The sequence below is a fragment of the Rhinatrema bivittatum genome, chromosome 1 (genome assembly GCF_901001135.1).
Source record: "Rhinatrema bivittatum chromosome 1, aRhiBiv1.1, whole genome shotgun sequence".
NCBI lineage: Eukaryota > Metazoa > Chordata > Amphibia > Gymnophiona > Rhinatrematidae > Rhinatrema > Rhinatrema bivittatum.
In genome coordinates, this window is record NC_042615.1 from 616575152 (window position 1) to 616587978 (window position 12827).

At 46.4% G+C, this 12827-nt stretch overlaps 1 long non-coding RNA gene across 1 annotated transcript in view; it reads right to left on the reverse strand.

The window, feature by feature from the left end:
* LOC115073098 overlaps window positions 1–1217 on the reverse strand; it is a 130776-nt gene extending 129559 nt beyond the window's left edge. The window contains exons 1-2 of the long non-coding RNA XR_003851929.1: window positions 1147–1217; window positions 251–380 (exon numbers count right to left, since the gene is read on the reverse strand). This is a non-coding gene — a long non-coding RNA (uncharacterized LOC115073098). The remainder of the gene's footprint in view (window positions 1–250; window positions 381–1146) is intronic.
* Window positions 1218–12827: the final 11610 nt, after the last annotated feature.

Consider the following 12827-nt stretch of genomic DNA (forward strand, 5'->3'; position numbering starts at 1 on the left):
ATTGTAAAACTATACTAATAAATAGAATACATGTTTCAAAACTGCCGATGAACAGAATAACATCCAGCAATTAAAACCTCATACAAATTATTAAAAATTGTCCAAATACCAATAAAATATTTCAAAACAGCAGACATCATATAATACCCAATAATTAAAATGGCAATCAAGAAAAATAAACTTAAAAAGCCACAGTTACCCTTTCCAGTAACTCTCCTACTCCTTTCCCTTGCAGGTCAATAGCACTCACCAGAAGTAGCAATGGATGGTGAAGCTCTGTCCTCATGGTCCTCTTCCTTAGGGCCAGTCTCTCACATATACCAATTGTACCCCATGGCCAGTCTCTGTCTCTCACACACCAGTGATCTCCCCGACCAGTCCTGAAAGGTATTAATGATGCAAACCTTTTCCAGTGTATAGAAAGCTGTAGAACCAGGGATTATGATACAAAACTCCAAGGGGACAGACTCAGGAATAATGTCAGGAAATATTTCTATAGGGAAAGGTTCGTGGATGCATGGAACGCCCTCCCCAAAGCAGTAGTGAAGGCAAAAATGGTAATGCAGTTCAAAAGAGTGTGGGATAAATACCGAGAATCCCCAGTAGCTAAAGGCTGGAAATGAAGAAAAGAGGTAACCTAACCTAATAAATAAAAAAAACAAAATCCTTGTTGGATGGACCACATGGGTCTTTTTCTGCTGTTATTTACTATGTTATTTACTGTTATTTACTATGTTATTTACCTCGTTCTCTGTGCTGGCATGGAAAAACAACCCAGATTCCAAAGACAGTCACTGCTGAGGCAGCAACCATAACATGGCTGCTAGTGGTTACGTAAGAATATAACTCCCAAGTTTTACTACTATACATGCAGCTAAATGGATTCTCTGACTCCATTGGAGACTTGGCCTGGTATTTCAGGGAAACACAAAAAAGCTGAATTTCTAACCAGCTGCAGTTGTGACTGAATTATCTGCTTGCCAAGCAGACACTATTTACATGGGCCACCAATAGCGAAAGGAGTCTTGTCTTAGCAAATACAGCAGAGAACAAAAGCAAGCCTGTGCTTACATGCTGAGTCCTTCCAAAAGGGAGCTCAGAAAGACAATACAGGCCAGGGGTGTATGTGCAAGAATAGATCCAAACCTGTCAGCAAGGCTCAGTTCTGCCTGGAGACAGGATCCTCCATTCACGAAAAGGGGCCTGGTCAGCTCTCTGCCTTGCTCCTGTCTGATAGACAAGCTGGGAGGGTCAAGAGGTCTGCATGAAGACGGACCCAATCAGAATTGGACTCATGTCACTAAATTAATATGCATTAAGCTGCTGAATATGCATATAGTGGCTTTTAAAATCCATTGGAAAAAAAGGGCTCGGGGGCTCACCAGATTACACACACCAGCAAGAACATTGCTCCCTGTCCCACCCTGCAACTATGCTGACCGACCAGATCCAGTGTCCTGAAGTGCTGTATGGAAGAGCTTTACAGCCCTGCGATGGGGTCCAGAGTCATACTTGCCGGGGGTCTTCCCAAAGTACTAGGCAAGTCTTCTGCCCTCATTTCACCCTGACTAACAAGGAAATTCAGACAAGTGGGTACCGAGCAATATCCAGACACTCAGAAGCCTGAGAAAGAAGTTGCATGGGAGACAACGTAGTAATGGTTTGGACACAGCAGCAAAAGAGGTAGCACTGACCCTGGGTCCTCATTGTGTGAGCTCTGGGAGTTAGTGCTGCTGTAGTATGCTAGGTTTGCTCTATATGTTATGAGTGGTTTTTGTATTACTTTACAATGTGCCAGGCAGTGGAGAGAATCTGTGTTCCTTATACTGAAGTGATACCAGAATTTGAATATTTATTTAAAGTTTTATATTTAAAAGTATGATCAATTATGTTTTTACAGGCTCATTCTCAGAGGACTGGGAGGATAATGACAATTAGTTCCACTGTTACCAAAATTTTGGCAGGGCCCCTATTGATCCAATCCCTGAGTCTGCTAAATAGCAAATAACACCTCTGGGAAGACTCAGCAGTGCGCTCAGTTAAGACAAAGCAGAATTGTAAGGGGATTTGAGAGAGAAACTGCTGGGGACAGGATAAGTCCTAAGGCAGGGATGGCAAACCCTGGATCCAAGAGCCAAAAATAGGCTTGGTTTTCAGGATATCCACAATGAATATGGTTAAGATAGATTTGCTTACAATGGAGGCAGTGCATGCAGATCTATCTCATGCATATTCATTGTGGATATCCTGAAAACCTGGCCTGCTTGTGGCTCTTGAGGACTGGAGTTGGCTACTCCTGACTTAAGGGGAAGGGGGTTGAAACTTGAGAGACTGCTGGAGTTGAACAGGAATTGGAAGAGAGACTACTGAGGATGGAGTGAGGGATGAGAGTCATCTCATCCCCACCACCCCTGTCCCAGCAGTCTCTCTTTCAATTCCTCATCTCCTGCAGTCTCTCTCTCTCTCTCACTTAAAGGGAGAGAGTGGGACATTGCGGTAGAGACTGCTGTGGGAGAAGAGTTTATTTCTAACAGTAGAACCAGCATGCTCAAAATCCTCTGCCTAGTGCCCGCCCAGGTTAACCCTTGTGCCCTGCCAAAATATCAGATCTGGCTACGCTACTGCCTATAACACCTCTCCAAATCTGTCACATGATCCTGTATCAGTTGGTTTTCACACATTCTGAATATATGGGTCAAGCTTGAGCCTGGGTGGACTTTGACATATCACATCAGGAATGGGCAGACTAGATGGGCCTCTTAGCCTTTATTTGCCATTTTCTATGGTTCCATTGAATGTGAAAACCAAACAATAGTAACATGGTGTGTACAGCAGCTGGGATTTTACCATATGAGAAATGGGAAACGTAGAATGACTTTTCTATAGTATAACCTTCTAGACAAGGTCAAAAGAAGATGAAAGATTGGTGGGGAAGGAAGGCTGCCCTTAAAAAGATCTAAACTACTGGGAGAAGTCCAGAATCTAATCTGAGTAGACTAGTCACTAGCATTCCTTACAAATAAGGATACTGAAAGGGCAGCCAATGCATGCCTGCAAAACTAATATAGAAAGAGATTAACACTGCTGAAAAACAGGCAGGGTACAATTCTTTTTCTGCTTTGTCAGATAAGGAGATAACCTAGAAACATGACAATGGGAGTCTGTGAAACTAAGGCATTCTCTTAGAAGGTTTCTTTGGTTCATATAATAGCTGTCAATATGTTTACTAGTAACTTGGCCTATAGCAGGGGTTCTCAACCCAGCCCTCTGGTCACATCTTGCTAGATAAGTTTTCAGGATATCCACAGTGAATAAACATGAGATGGATTTACATACAATGGAGGCAATGCATACAAATCTACCTCATATCCTGACAACCTGACTGGCTAGTTATCTCCTGCGTTCTGGGTTGAGAACCTCTGGCCTATAGTACTTATATATGTTAGCCAAGAATAGCACCATTTCAGATATTGGAATTATTTCAAGTTCACCTGTGCCCATATATTTAACACAATTACACACAAATGTATCAAAGATGACAAAGTGGTATTACATTTGGCGGCCTTCAGGAGGGTCCTGCAAGCTGCTGTACTCACCACCATCTCTGACTCTCGCTGCCCGAGACCACCTGTCACAGCAGAACACTGCCATCACTGCACGTCACCAATCACCACTGATGCTGCCAGGACTTGGCCTTCCCACAGGTGCGTGTGCAATGGTGGGAAACCTTGAGTGGCACCACCAGATGATGTCAGCCTCCTGACCTATACAAGCAGTTCTTCGCATCAGCATCAGGTCTCCTGAAGTGCCTTCCTGCATTCCTAACTTGTACTGTGTTCCGGTATTCCAGCATTGTTCCTGCCACCTGCCTTGTCTTTGCCTTGCCCGGACCTGGTCATCATATTGCCACTGTTCAGTCTTGCCTTGTCTTCACTTGGACTGACTTCCTGGATTCCAAACTCTGCTCTGAACTTTGACCATTCTTGATTGCTGCTGGACTTGACCCTGCCTTTTCTGCTGCCTGCTCCGACCTCCAGCCTGCCTACTAGTTCTTGGTGTGTGCTGCCTGCCCTGTCCTTCACTTGGCTTTGGACTCTTGTCTTACCACCGCCCGAGGAACCAACTATGACTCGCCGGCCATCAGAACCCAAGGGCTCAACTTGCAGGGGAGGCAGCTGGTATAAGCGAAGCTTCAGCCAGTCCTGCCACAGCGTGCGTCAGCCAGCTGACAAGTTGGGCCTAGCGGGTTCACTCACTAAACTGTGTCAACCATCCCTCAGCACCAAGGGTCCACCATCACCAGATCCATTGCAGGCATTACAGACTGCTGAGGCCATGGACCCGGTGAATCTGGCTGCTCTACAAGCCATCCCAGGTATGGCTCAACAGATTCAGCAGCAATTGGGCATCCTGGATCAGGTAACTGGAGTTTCAGAAAGATTTGGTATTCACGTGGATGCGCTTGTCAGTCACACCAGATGTTGCTGACCCTCTGAAGTCCTGCCGCAGCTGACCCCGGCTCCTGTCCCAAGGCCTATTCCACAGCTGCTGCTGCCACCTCACTGATTGAGGAAGCAGAGGCTTCCTCAATCAGTGCTGTTAGCATTTCGACCTTCAAGCAGTCCTCTTTCCTACAGACAATGCCAAGGTAATCTACATTCTGCCTAAACTAGGGGGGGGGGGGGGGGGAGGGTTAGCACTGGCTTGAGCTTCCCCCCTCTGGGAAAAGGACAATCTTCTCCTTTTCAACTTTGGACCAGTTCCTCAAAGAATTCTGCCTCATGTTTGATGAGCCCGGTCGCACCATGTCAGTTGCAACAAAACTCCTATAGATCTGGCAAGGTTCTGTGTCAATGAGGGAGTACGTGGTCCGTTTTTGGACGCTAACCTCGGAGCTCCAATGGAGAGTGGATAGTCTGACAGTGACCACCATCTTTCATCAAGTACTGTCCGAGCCCATAAAGGATGAACTGGCAGGCCAGGACCTTCCAGCCACCTTGGAAGGTCTCATTAGGCTGGCCATCAGACTGGACCTGTGGTTCTGAAAACGGGTTGGACAGAGAGGCCTATCTCATTGTACCACCATCCTCATCTAGCCCCCCAGAGATGCTGGGTCTGCCGCTTCATCAGAAGAGCCCATACAAGTGGATCAATACAGGCTGTCACCCGAGGAAAAGTTGAGGAAAAGTAGAGGAAAAGTAGAGGAAAAGGCACCATAACTTCTGCCTCTCCTGTGTGGGTCAAGGGCACTTCACAGCATGTTGACCTGCCAAACTGGGAAACATCAGGAAAGAGTTGGTAGGCAAGGCCACCCTAGGTCGACAGTTCCTCTCCCCAAATTCTAATCCCAGTTTGCAACCCCTATGAGGATGCCCGCATCCATGTGCAAGCCTTTCTGGATACAGTTGCAGTAGGTAATTTCATTGTGGAGGACCTTGGGAATACCATGTGCCAACATGTTATCCCCACTGATCCACTGGAGACTGCTCTCACTGTCTCATCAGTCTCAGGAAAACCCTTGCTGGGCGGTAGGACCCTATCCACCAGGCCACTTCAGATGCAAACTGGCCTGTTCCATCAAGAGCAGATCTGCCTATATGTTCTGCTGAGGACTATCAATAATGTCATTCTGGGACTCCCATGGATGATGCAGCAGCAGCAGCAGCCCCATATTGACTGAAGACCCTGGAAATCTCCAGATAGGGTGCTACTTACCAGGCACAATGTCTCATCCAGGTTCAACCAGCAATGCCCTTGCCCAAGTGACTGTTGCCAAACTTCCCGGCCTGCCTCCATATTACTTTGCCTTCATTGATGTATTCAGCAAACAGCAGATAGAGACCTTGCCACCTCACCACTCCTACAACTGTGCCATAGACCTGGTCCTTGACAAGGTTCCACCCAGAGGCAGAATATACCTGCTCTCAGTTCCTGAAACTGAAGCTATGACCAAGTATATTAAAGGAAATTTGGTCAGAGGCATCATCCGTGCCTCTTCATACCTGCTGAGACTGGATTCTTTTTCATAGGGAAAAGCTGGACTTTCGGGGGCCATACAACCTGATCAAATCCGAGAAGACGATGAATGGAAGACCGCCTTTAATACCCGTGAGGACGCTATGAATGCCTAATGATGCCCTTTGGGTTGTGCAAAACACCCACAATTTTCTAATTTATGGTCAATGAGATCTTCTGGGACCTTCATCTAATCCCTTGTGGTAGTTTAACTGGATGATATCTTAATCCTCTCTAAGTCTTTGACAGAGCATCATGTCATGTGGAACAGGTTCTCCACCTCTATGCCAAGTTAGAGAAGTGTACCTTCAAACAGGAAGAACTTCCCTTCTTGGGATATATTATTTGTTTCCAAGGCCTGTGTCTGAACCCAGATAAATTAAAAGCATACTGGAGTGGCCCCAGTCCATGGGTCTTAAAGAGCGCTACAATGCTTCCTGAGGTTTGCAAAACTTCTATAGGCAATTTATCTATGATTATTCTTCCTTAGTGACCCACTCACAGCCTAACAAAAAGGGCTCAGATACCAAGGACGCTATCCAGGCTTTCCAGCATCTCAAGAAAGTTCACACCTTGATCTGTGCCTACACCATCCAGCTCCATCCAAGTCATTTCATTTAAGGTAGATGCTGTCCTCCTACAGCATAATCATAAAGGTACACTCGTAACTACTCCTACTTCTCAAAAAAAACATTCTCTCCAGCATGAAAAGAATCATACTATTGGAGATAATGAGCTACTAGCGGTCAAGTTAGCCTTGAAAGATGATGACACCTGCTGAGAAGGAGCTAAGTACTCTGTAGCTATCTAGTCAGATCAATTAGAACCTACACTACACCATCTAGTGTAAGCAACAGAAACTGAACCTGTGGCAAGTCCTTCAAGTTGCAGTACTGCACCACTAAGAAGAACTGATGATTCAATGCCCTCTCTTGTCCTTTGATACCAAGGGCTTCTTGGAATCCCCATGGCATATCATCGATCCTATGAAGGTTGTGATTACAGCCACATTTATAGTCCCTCCTGGAAAGACTGTGATTCCCTGGTGCCTAATACAGAAAAGTTCTTCAGTGGGCCCATGATTCCCATTTGGCGGGATACCCAACTATCTCCCAAACCTTGGAATTAGTCGTTCAACACTATTGGTGGTCTCAGATGAAGAATGACATGAAGTGATATGTAGAATCTTGCCCCACCTCTGCCATGAATAAAAGTGGATAAGCATGACCTTGGGAGTTCTTACAGCCACTGCCAGCTCCCAAAGAACCTGGATCCATTGGCAAACTGACTTCATCATTGACTTTCCCCTCTCTGACAGCAACACTACAGTATGGCTGGTAGTGGACAGATTTTCTATGATGGCTCATTTCTTGCTCCTCCTGGGTCTCCCATCCACACCCGGATTGGCTAAATTCTTTATCCATCACATATTCCAGGTGCATGGATTTCCTTTTCACATCCTCTCAGACCAAGGGGCTCAGTTCACAGCCCACTATTGAAAAGATTTGTGCAAGAATTTTGGAATTATGTTGAATTTCACCTCCGCTTATCTTCAGATCAATGGAATAATTGAGCAAGGAAATCAGAGTTTCAAAGCTTTTCTATGGGCCTACATGAATCTATGGCAGGATACCTGGGCTTCCCTCCTTCCATGGACAGAATTAGTGTCACGGTTGGGCTCCGGTCAGGAGTCGAGAACACCACTAACAGGGGTGTCTCTGGGTGGAGAGAGGCAGGGTTGCAGAAGAGTCCAGATGCTGGCTGGTGCAGGCAGGAATGAATGAACCCTATGGGCAAGTGGGAAGGTGGAATAGGCAAATGGAGTTTCACACTGACTGGGGATACCTAATATCAGATGCATGTAGGTAAGGGTGAACTTAAGTACTGGTACTGCATGGAGGTATGTGTGAATGTGAATGCAGGTACAGGTGTACAGGAAACTGGAACTGGGTGCTAGTAAGGATGAATTCAGGAAGCGTGCAGGTAAGAGTGATAATGGCTGGAGGTATAAGTGACTGAGAAGAGAAAACAATACTGACAGAGAACGGTACAGACAAACCAGGACAGCACTGACAATGAACATAAAACACATAGGCCCGAAGGCAGCAGAGCAGGGCAGAGGGCCCGTAGGCCACACACACACCCTGTAGGCAGAGGGCCCGTAGGCCACACACACACCCTGTAGGCAGAGGGCCCGTAGGCCACACACACACACAGAAGGCAGAGGGCCCGTAGGCCACACACACAGACAGAAGGCAGAGGGCCCGTAGGCCACACACACAGAAGGCAGAGGGCCCGTAGGCCACACACACACACACACAGAGGGCCCGTAGGCCACACACACACACACACAGAAGGCAGAGGGCCCGTAGGCCACACACACACACAGAAGGCAGAGGGCCCGTAGGCCGCACACACACACAGAAGGCAGAGGGCCCGTAGGCCGCACACACATACAGAAGGCAGGGAGCCCGTAGGCCGCACACACATACAGAAGGCAGGGGGCCCGTAGGCCACACACACACACACAGAGCAAGGCGAGTCAGGTCAGAAGGCCCATAGGCCAAACACAGTAAGCAAGGCAATACAGAACAGGACAGAAGGCCCGAAGGCCAAACACCGCAAGCAAGGCAATACAGAACAGGACAGAAGGCCCGAAGGCCAAACACCACAAGCAAGGCGACACAGAACCGGACAGAAGGCCCGAAGGCCAAGCACGGGAGGCTAGAGCAGGGAGCCCAGGCGAGCTCGATGCTGAAGCGCCGATGGTACTGCTAGACAGGATTATAAAGACAAGACTGGTGTATAGAGTAGACAGGAAGGAAGGAGTGGGCCAGCCAGAAGGACATGCTCGTGGAGGACCTCTGGTGGTGAGGCGGCTACATAGCAGGCATAGCCATAACAATTAGCTCATAATAATCATGTGAATAGCTCTATATCACATTCTGATGACATCCCCATACACCCAAGCCTGTTCCTATCTCTGACACATGCCCAGCAGCTAACCTGATGGAACAGGAACTCTGGCAGAGGACACACTGTCTCCTTGAACAAGCAGCCGAACCTTTTAAAAGATATGCAGATAAGAAATGCCATCCTGGGGGGAGAAAGATCCAAGATGGCTGCCTAAGGGATGCACTCCACGCTGCTCTGATCCCTGGATATCCTTTTTGGAATAAAATTTGCCTTTTTAATTGCATTATGCCTCATAAAAGGAAGGGAAGATTCAAATCTTTTCTCCGGACTTGGATATCCCCTCAGGTCAGTGGTTTATATCGGAGTTTGCTGTCCCTAACCCAGAAAATAAGGTGTCAAGCCCTGCTGGCGATTCGGCAAGAGGAGTGCCGTTTTCACCTGAGGAATTGTCTCTAAGCCCACCGGATCCTCGGGCACCGCCACAAGCTTCTCCCTGCACGTCGCCGATGGGGCTGGATTGCCGGTGGATGACATCACTGGGCAGACTCAGATGGGAGGACGCGTTGGTGTCAGTTCAGCTGGGGAAACGGCTCCCTTCCAGGCTATGGGCCCCAAAGCCAGGAGAGCAGAGGAGTGGGCGAGGGAGTTGGCCCTCCAAGACATTGGAGGAGGGTAGAAGCACAACGGAGTTGGGAGCCTACCTTTCTTGCTCCCTGGAGATAAGAAAACCGGTGGTGGTTACCCTGGAGTCCATATGGAACCTTGTTGCTCTAAAATTTAATGAACAATCCCAATCCTTAGAAACAGTGTCTCGTAGGCTCGATTCAATTGAGAGTGATCATCGGTATCTACTTCAAGAGCATACTAACTCTGTTCAGAAGTTAACGAAAGATATTCAACATTTACAGGATTTAAATGCTGTGTCTGTACGGGACCGGATTTCTTCATCAAGAAGATTAGAATCAGTGGAGAACTATTTGCAGCACATAAATATGAGACTCTTGAATTTCCCCAAGATATTGGGGGAATTACCCTTATTTACCTTCAAGAGCTATATGCAAGAGGTTCTCAAGATTCCAGCAGAGATGGCACCGGCAGTTAAAATAATAAGGTTTCTCCCTCAAAGATATGGTCCCACACAGCAGTTTCAGTGTAATGAACATATAGAAATTGATAATTTCACCGATTAGCTTGAAAATTCAAATTTAGAGATAACTGAATGAGCTGTTCTTTTGGTTACCTTTTTTTCAGAACAGGATATGAGCCAGATAATGAAAAATTATTTCAAAAATTTGAATGTATTTTACCATGGTGGTTTAGTGTGTATTTACCCAGGTCTTTCGAGAACAACACAGATGTGCAGGAAATCTTTTCTTTCTATGCGATCAGAATTACTAGCTTTAGGGACTAGTTTTTTACTTTGTTTCCCCTCCAAATGTGTAATTAAGCTATCTGGAAATACATACATTTTCTTTAGACCTGAATAATTACGGGAGTTTATAAATGGTAGAATGCAATAACCTGGCATATAAGGGAGGGAGGATCCACAGAGTAAACTCGGGAATTATGCAGTCTAGCTGATGTTTGTTTTGATTTCTTGAATGATCTCCTCTGATTTTCCTTCTCTCCCCCCTATATTTCCTATGAAAATATGAGAGAATTACTTTATGGGCCAGATTTTCAAAGGGTTATGTGCGCAGAAAACGGTACCTATGCGTGTAAGTGGCCGGAGCGCGCACAACCCGGAATTTTGTGAACGGGTATTTGTGCATGTAAATGACCCTGCGTGCACAAATTTACGTGAATAAGAAAGGAGCGTGTCGGGGCAGATAACTGACACGCGCGTAAGACGTATTTTATTTCATTTCCCCCTCCGATTACACACCTCAACAAGACCGACAAGAGATGCTTACAAAGGATCACTTCAAGTACCCCCAGCCAAAACTACCAGACACATTACGCTAAGAGATCGGGCCTTCTCCACAGCCGGTCCTACCTTATGGAACTCCATCCCCCCAGATCTTAGAATGGAACCCAGCCTCTCAACTTTCAAGAAAAGACTCAAGACCTGGCTGTTCATGCAGGCTTTTCCTAACTCCAATATTATTTAACTCCTAACAATCAACACACATCACCATCAATATCACTATTAACTACCTCTTACAATGTAATTATATATAATTATCTGGTTTGCCTTTTCCTTTTTTCCTTCCTACTCCAAGTTCTATTTCCCCTGTTACATGTAACTGCTTTTTCCGCACTATTGTTCAAGTTTAAGCTTATTTTGCACTCCTGTTTCATGTGAACCAGCATGATGGGACTATTGTCTTGAATGTTGGTATATAAAAAACTTAAATAAATAAATAATAAATAAAATAAATAAATAAGCGACACGCACAAATCTACCGGCGTGCGCAGCCAATTTCACGCGCGTATATTTACTACTGCTTGCCTGTGTGCGCAAGCGATGAGTGAAGTGTCCGTGGCTGCTGGCTCTCATCGCTCAGGGACCCTACATTCTGGAGAAAAGCAGAAGGTGGAAGGAAGAGGTTGTGGGGGCTAACTGGTGGTAACTGGGAAACTCCAAATGATTTCCCTAGGCACTGTTGATATGTATATAATGGTAGCAGATTGCCTCAGGAGCTTATAAACTCAACAGCTATTCTTTGGTTATTCCTTTTCTACACATGTTTATAATAGCGATATGGGTCCTGCGATCTATACGGCTCAGAAGAGAGAGGAGGAGGAGGAGGAGAATGCTGAGACAGAGGCGGTACCCTTTACATAGAGTTTACAGGACTCGCACACAATTTCTGGATCTGTCTGAGGAGGAAGTAATGCACTGTTTCAGATTTAATAAGGAGACCATACTGTACCTCTGCCAAATGTTAGAGGCTAACCTGCAACCTATCACCCAAAGGGGCCATGCCTTGCCTGTACACATCAAGGTGACTACCGCCCTGGCTTTTTTGGCTACCAGCACCTTCCAAACAATACTTGCCGTGACTTCTGGAATCACTCAGTCTGCCACATCAAGGTGTCGAGCAGGTCCTCGCTGTCTTGCTCTGAAAAACACAACACTTTATCTCCTTCCCTTCAGAAGAGAGGAACAGCAAGAAATAATAAGAGTTTTACCAATTGCATGCTTCCCCTCAGTCTTGGGAGTAATTGATTGCACTCACATGGCCCTAAGGGCACCAGGAGGAGATGAGGCCACCTACTACAACTGCAAGGGTTTCCACTCTCAAAACATGCAAGTGATGTGCAACGCCAAGGGCATCATCACCAATGTGGTGCCCCGCTTTCCAGGATCCAGTCATGACGCTTACATTCTATCACAATCCAGAATTCATGACCACTTCCAGCAAGGACACATCACTGGAGGATGGCTCCTAGGTAGTAAGCTTACCAATTTCTAACATAATACCTCCCAGCTATGTGTCTGGTAGGCTTATATTTAGAGTGGTACAGCACGCCTTGTGTTTGCTTGCCCTCTGAGCTATGCCACAATGAAGTACAGAAGGAATGTAACATTGATTTGCTGTCTTCTCCTATAGGTGACAGAGGCTATCCACTTAAAACCTGGCTCATGATCCCCATTGCCTCCCCCACAACTCCCGCTGAGACTCGCTACAACAGGGCACACCGTAAGACCAGAGCTGTCATAGAGAGAACATTTGGCATCCTGAAATCCCGCTTCTGCTGTCTTGAAAGATCTGGAGGATGCCTTCTGTACGGCCCTCCCTAAAGTGTATGAGATCTTTCTAGCCTGCTGTATGCTACATAACCTTGCACTTAACAGACACATCCCTTTGCCAGAGAAGGCCCCTGAACAGAATGAGGAGGAGGCAGAGCATCTGAATCAGGAGGAAGTGGCAGAAATCCATTGCTTGAGT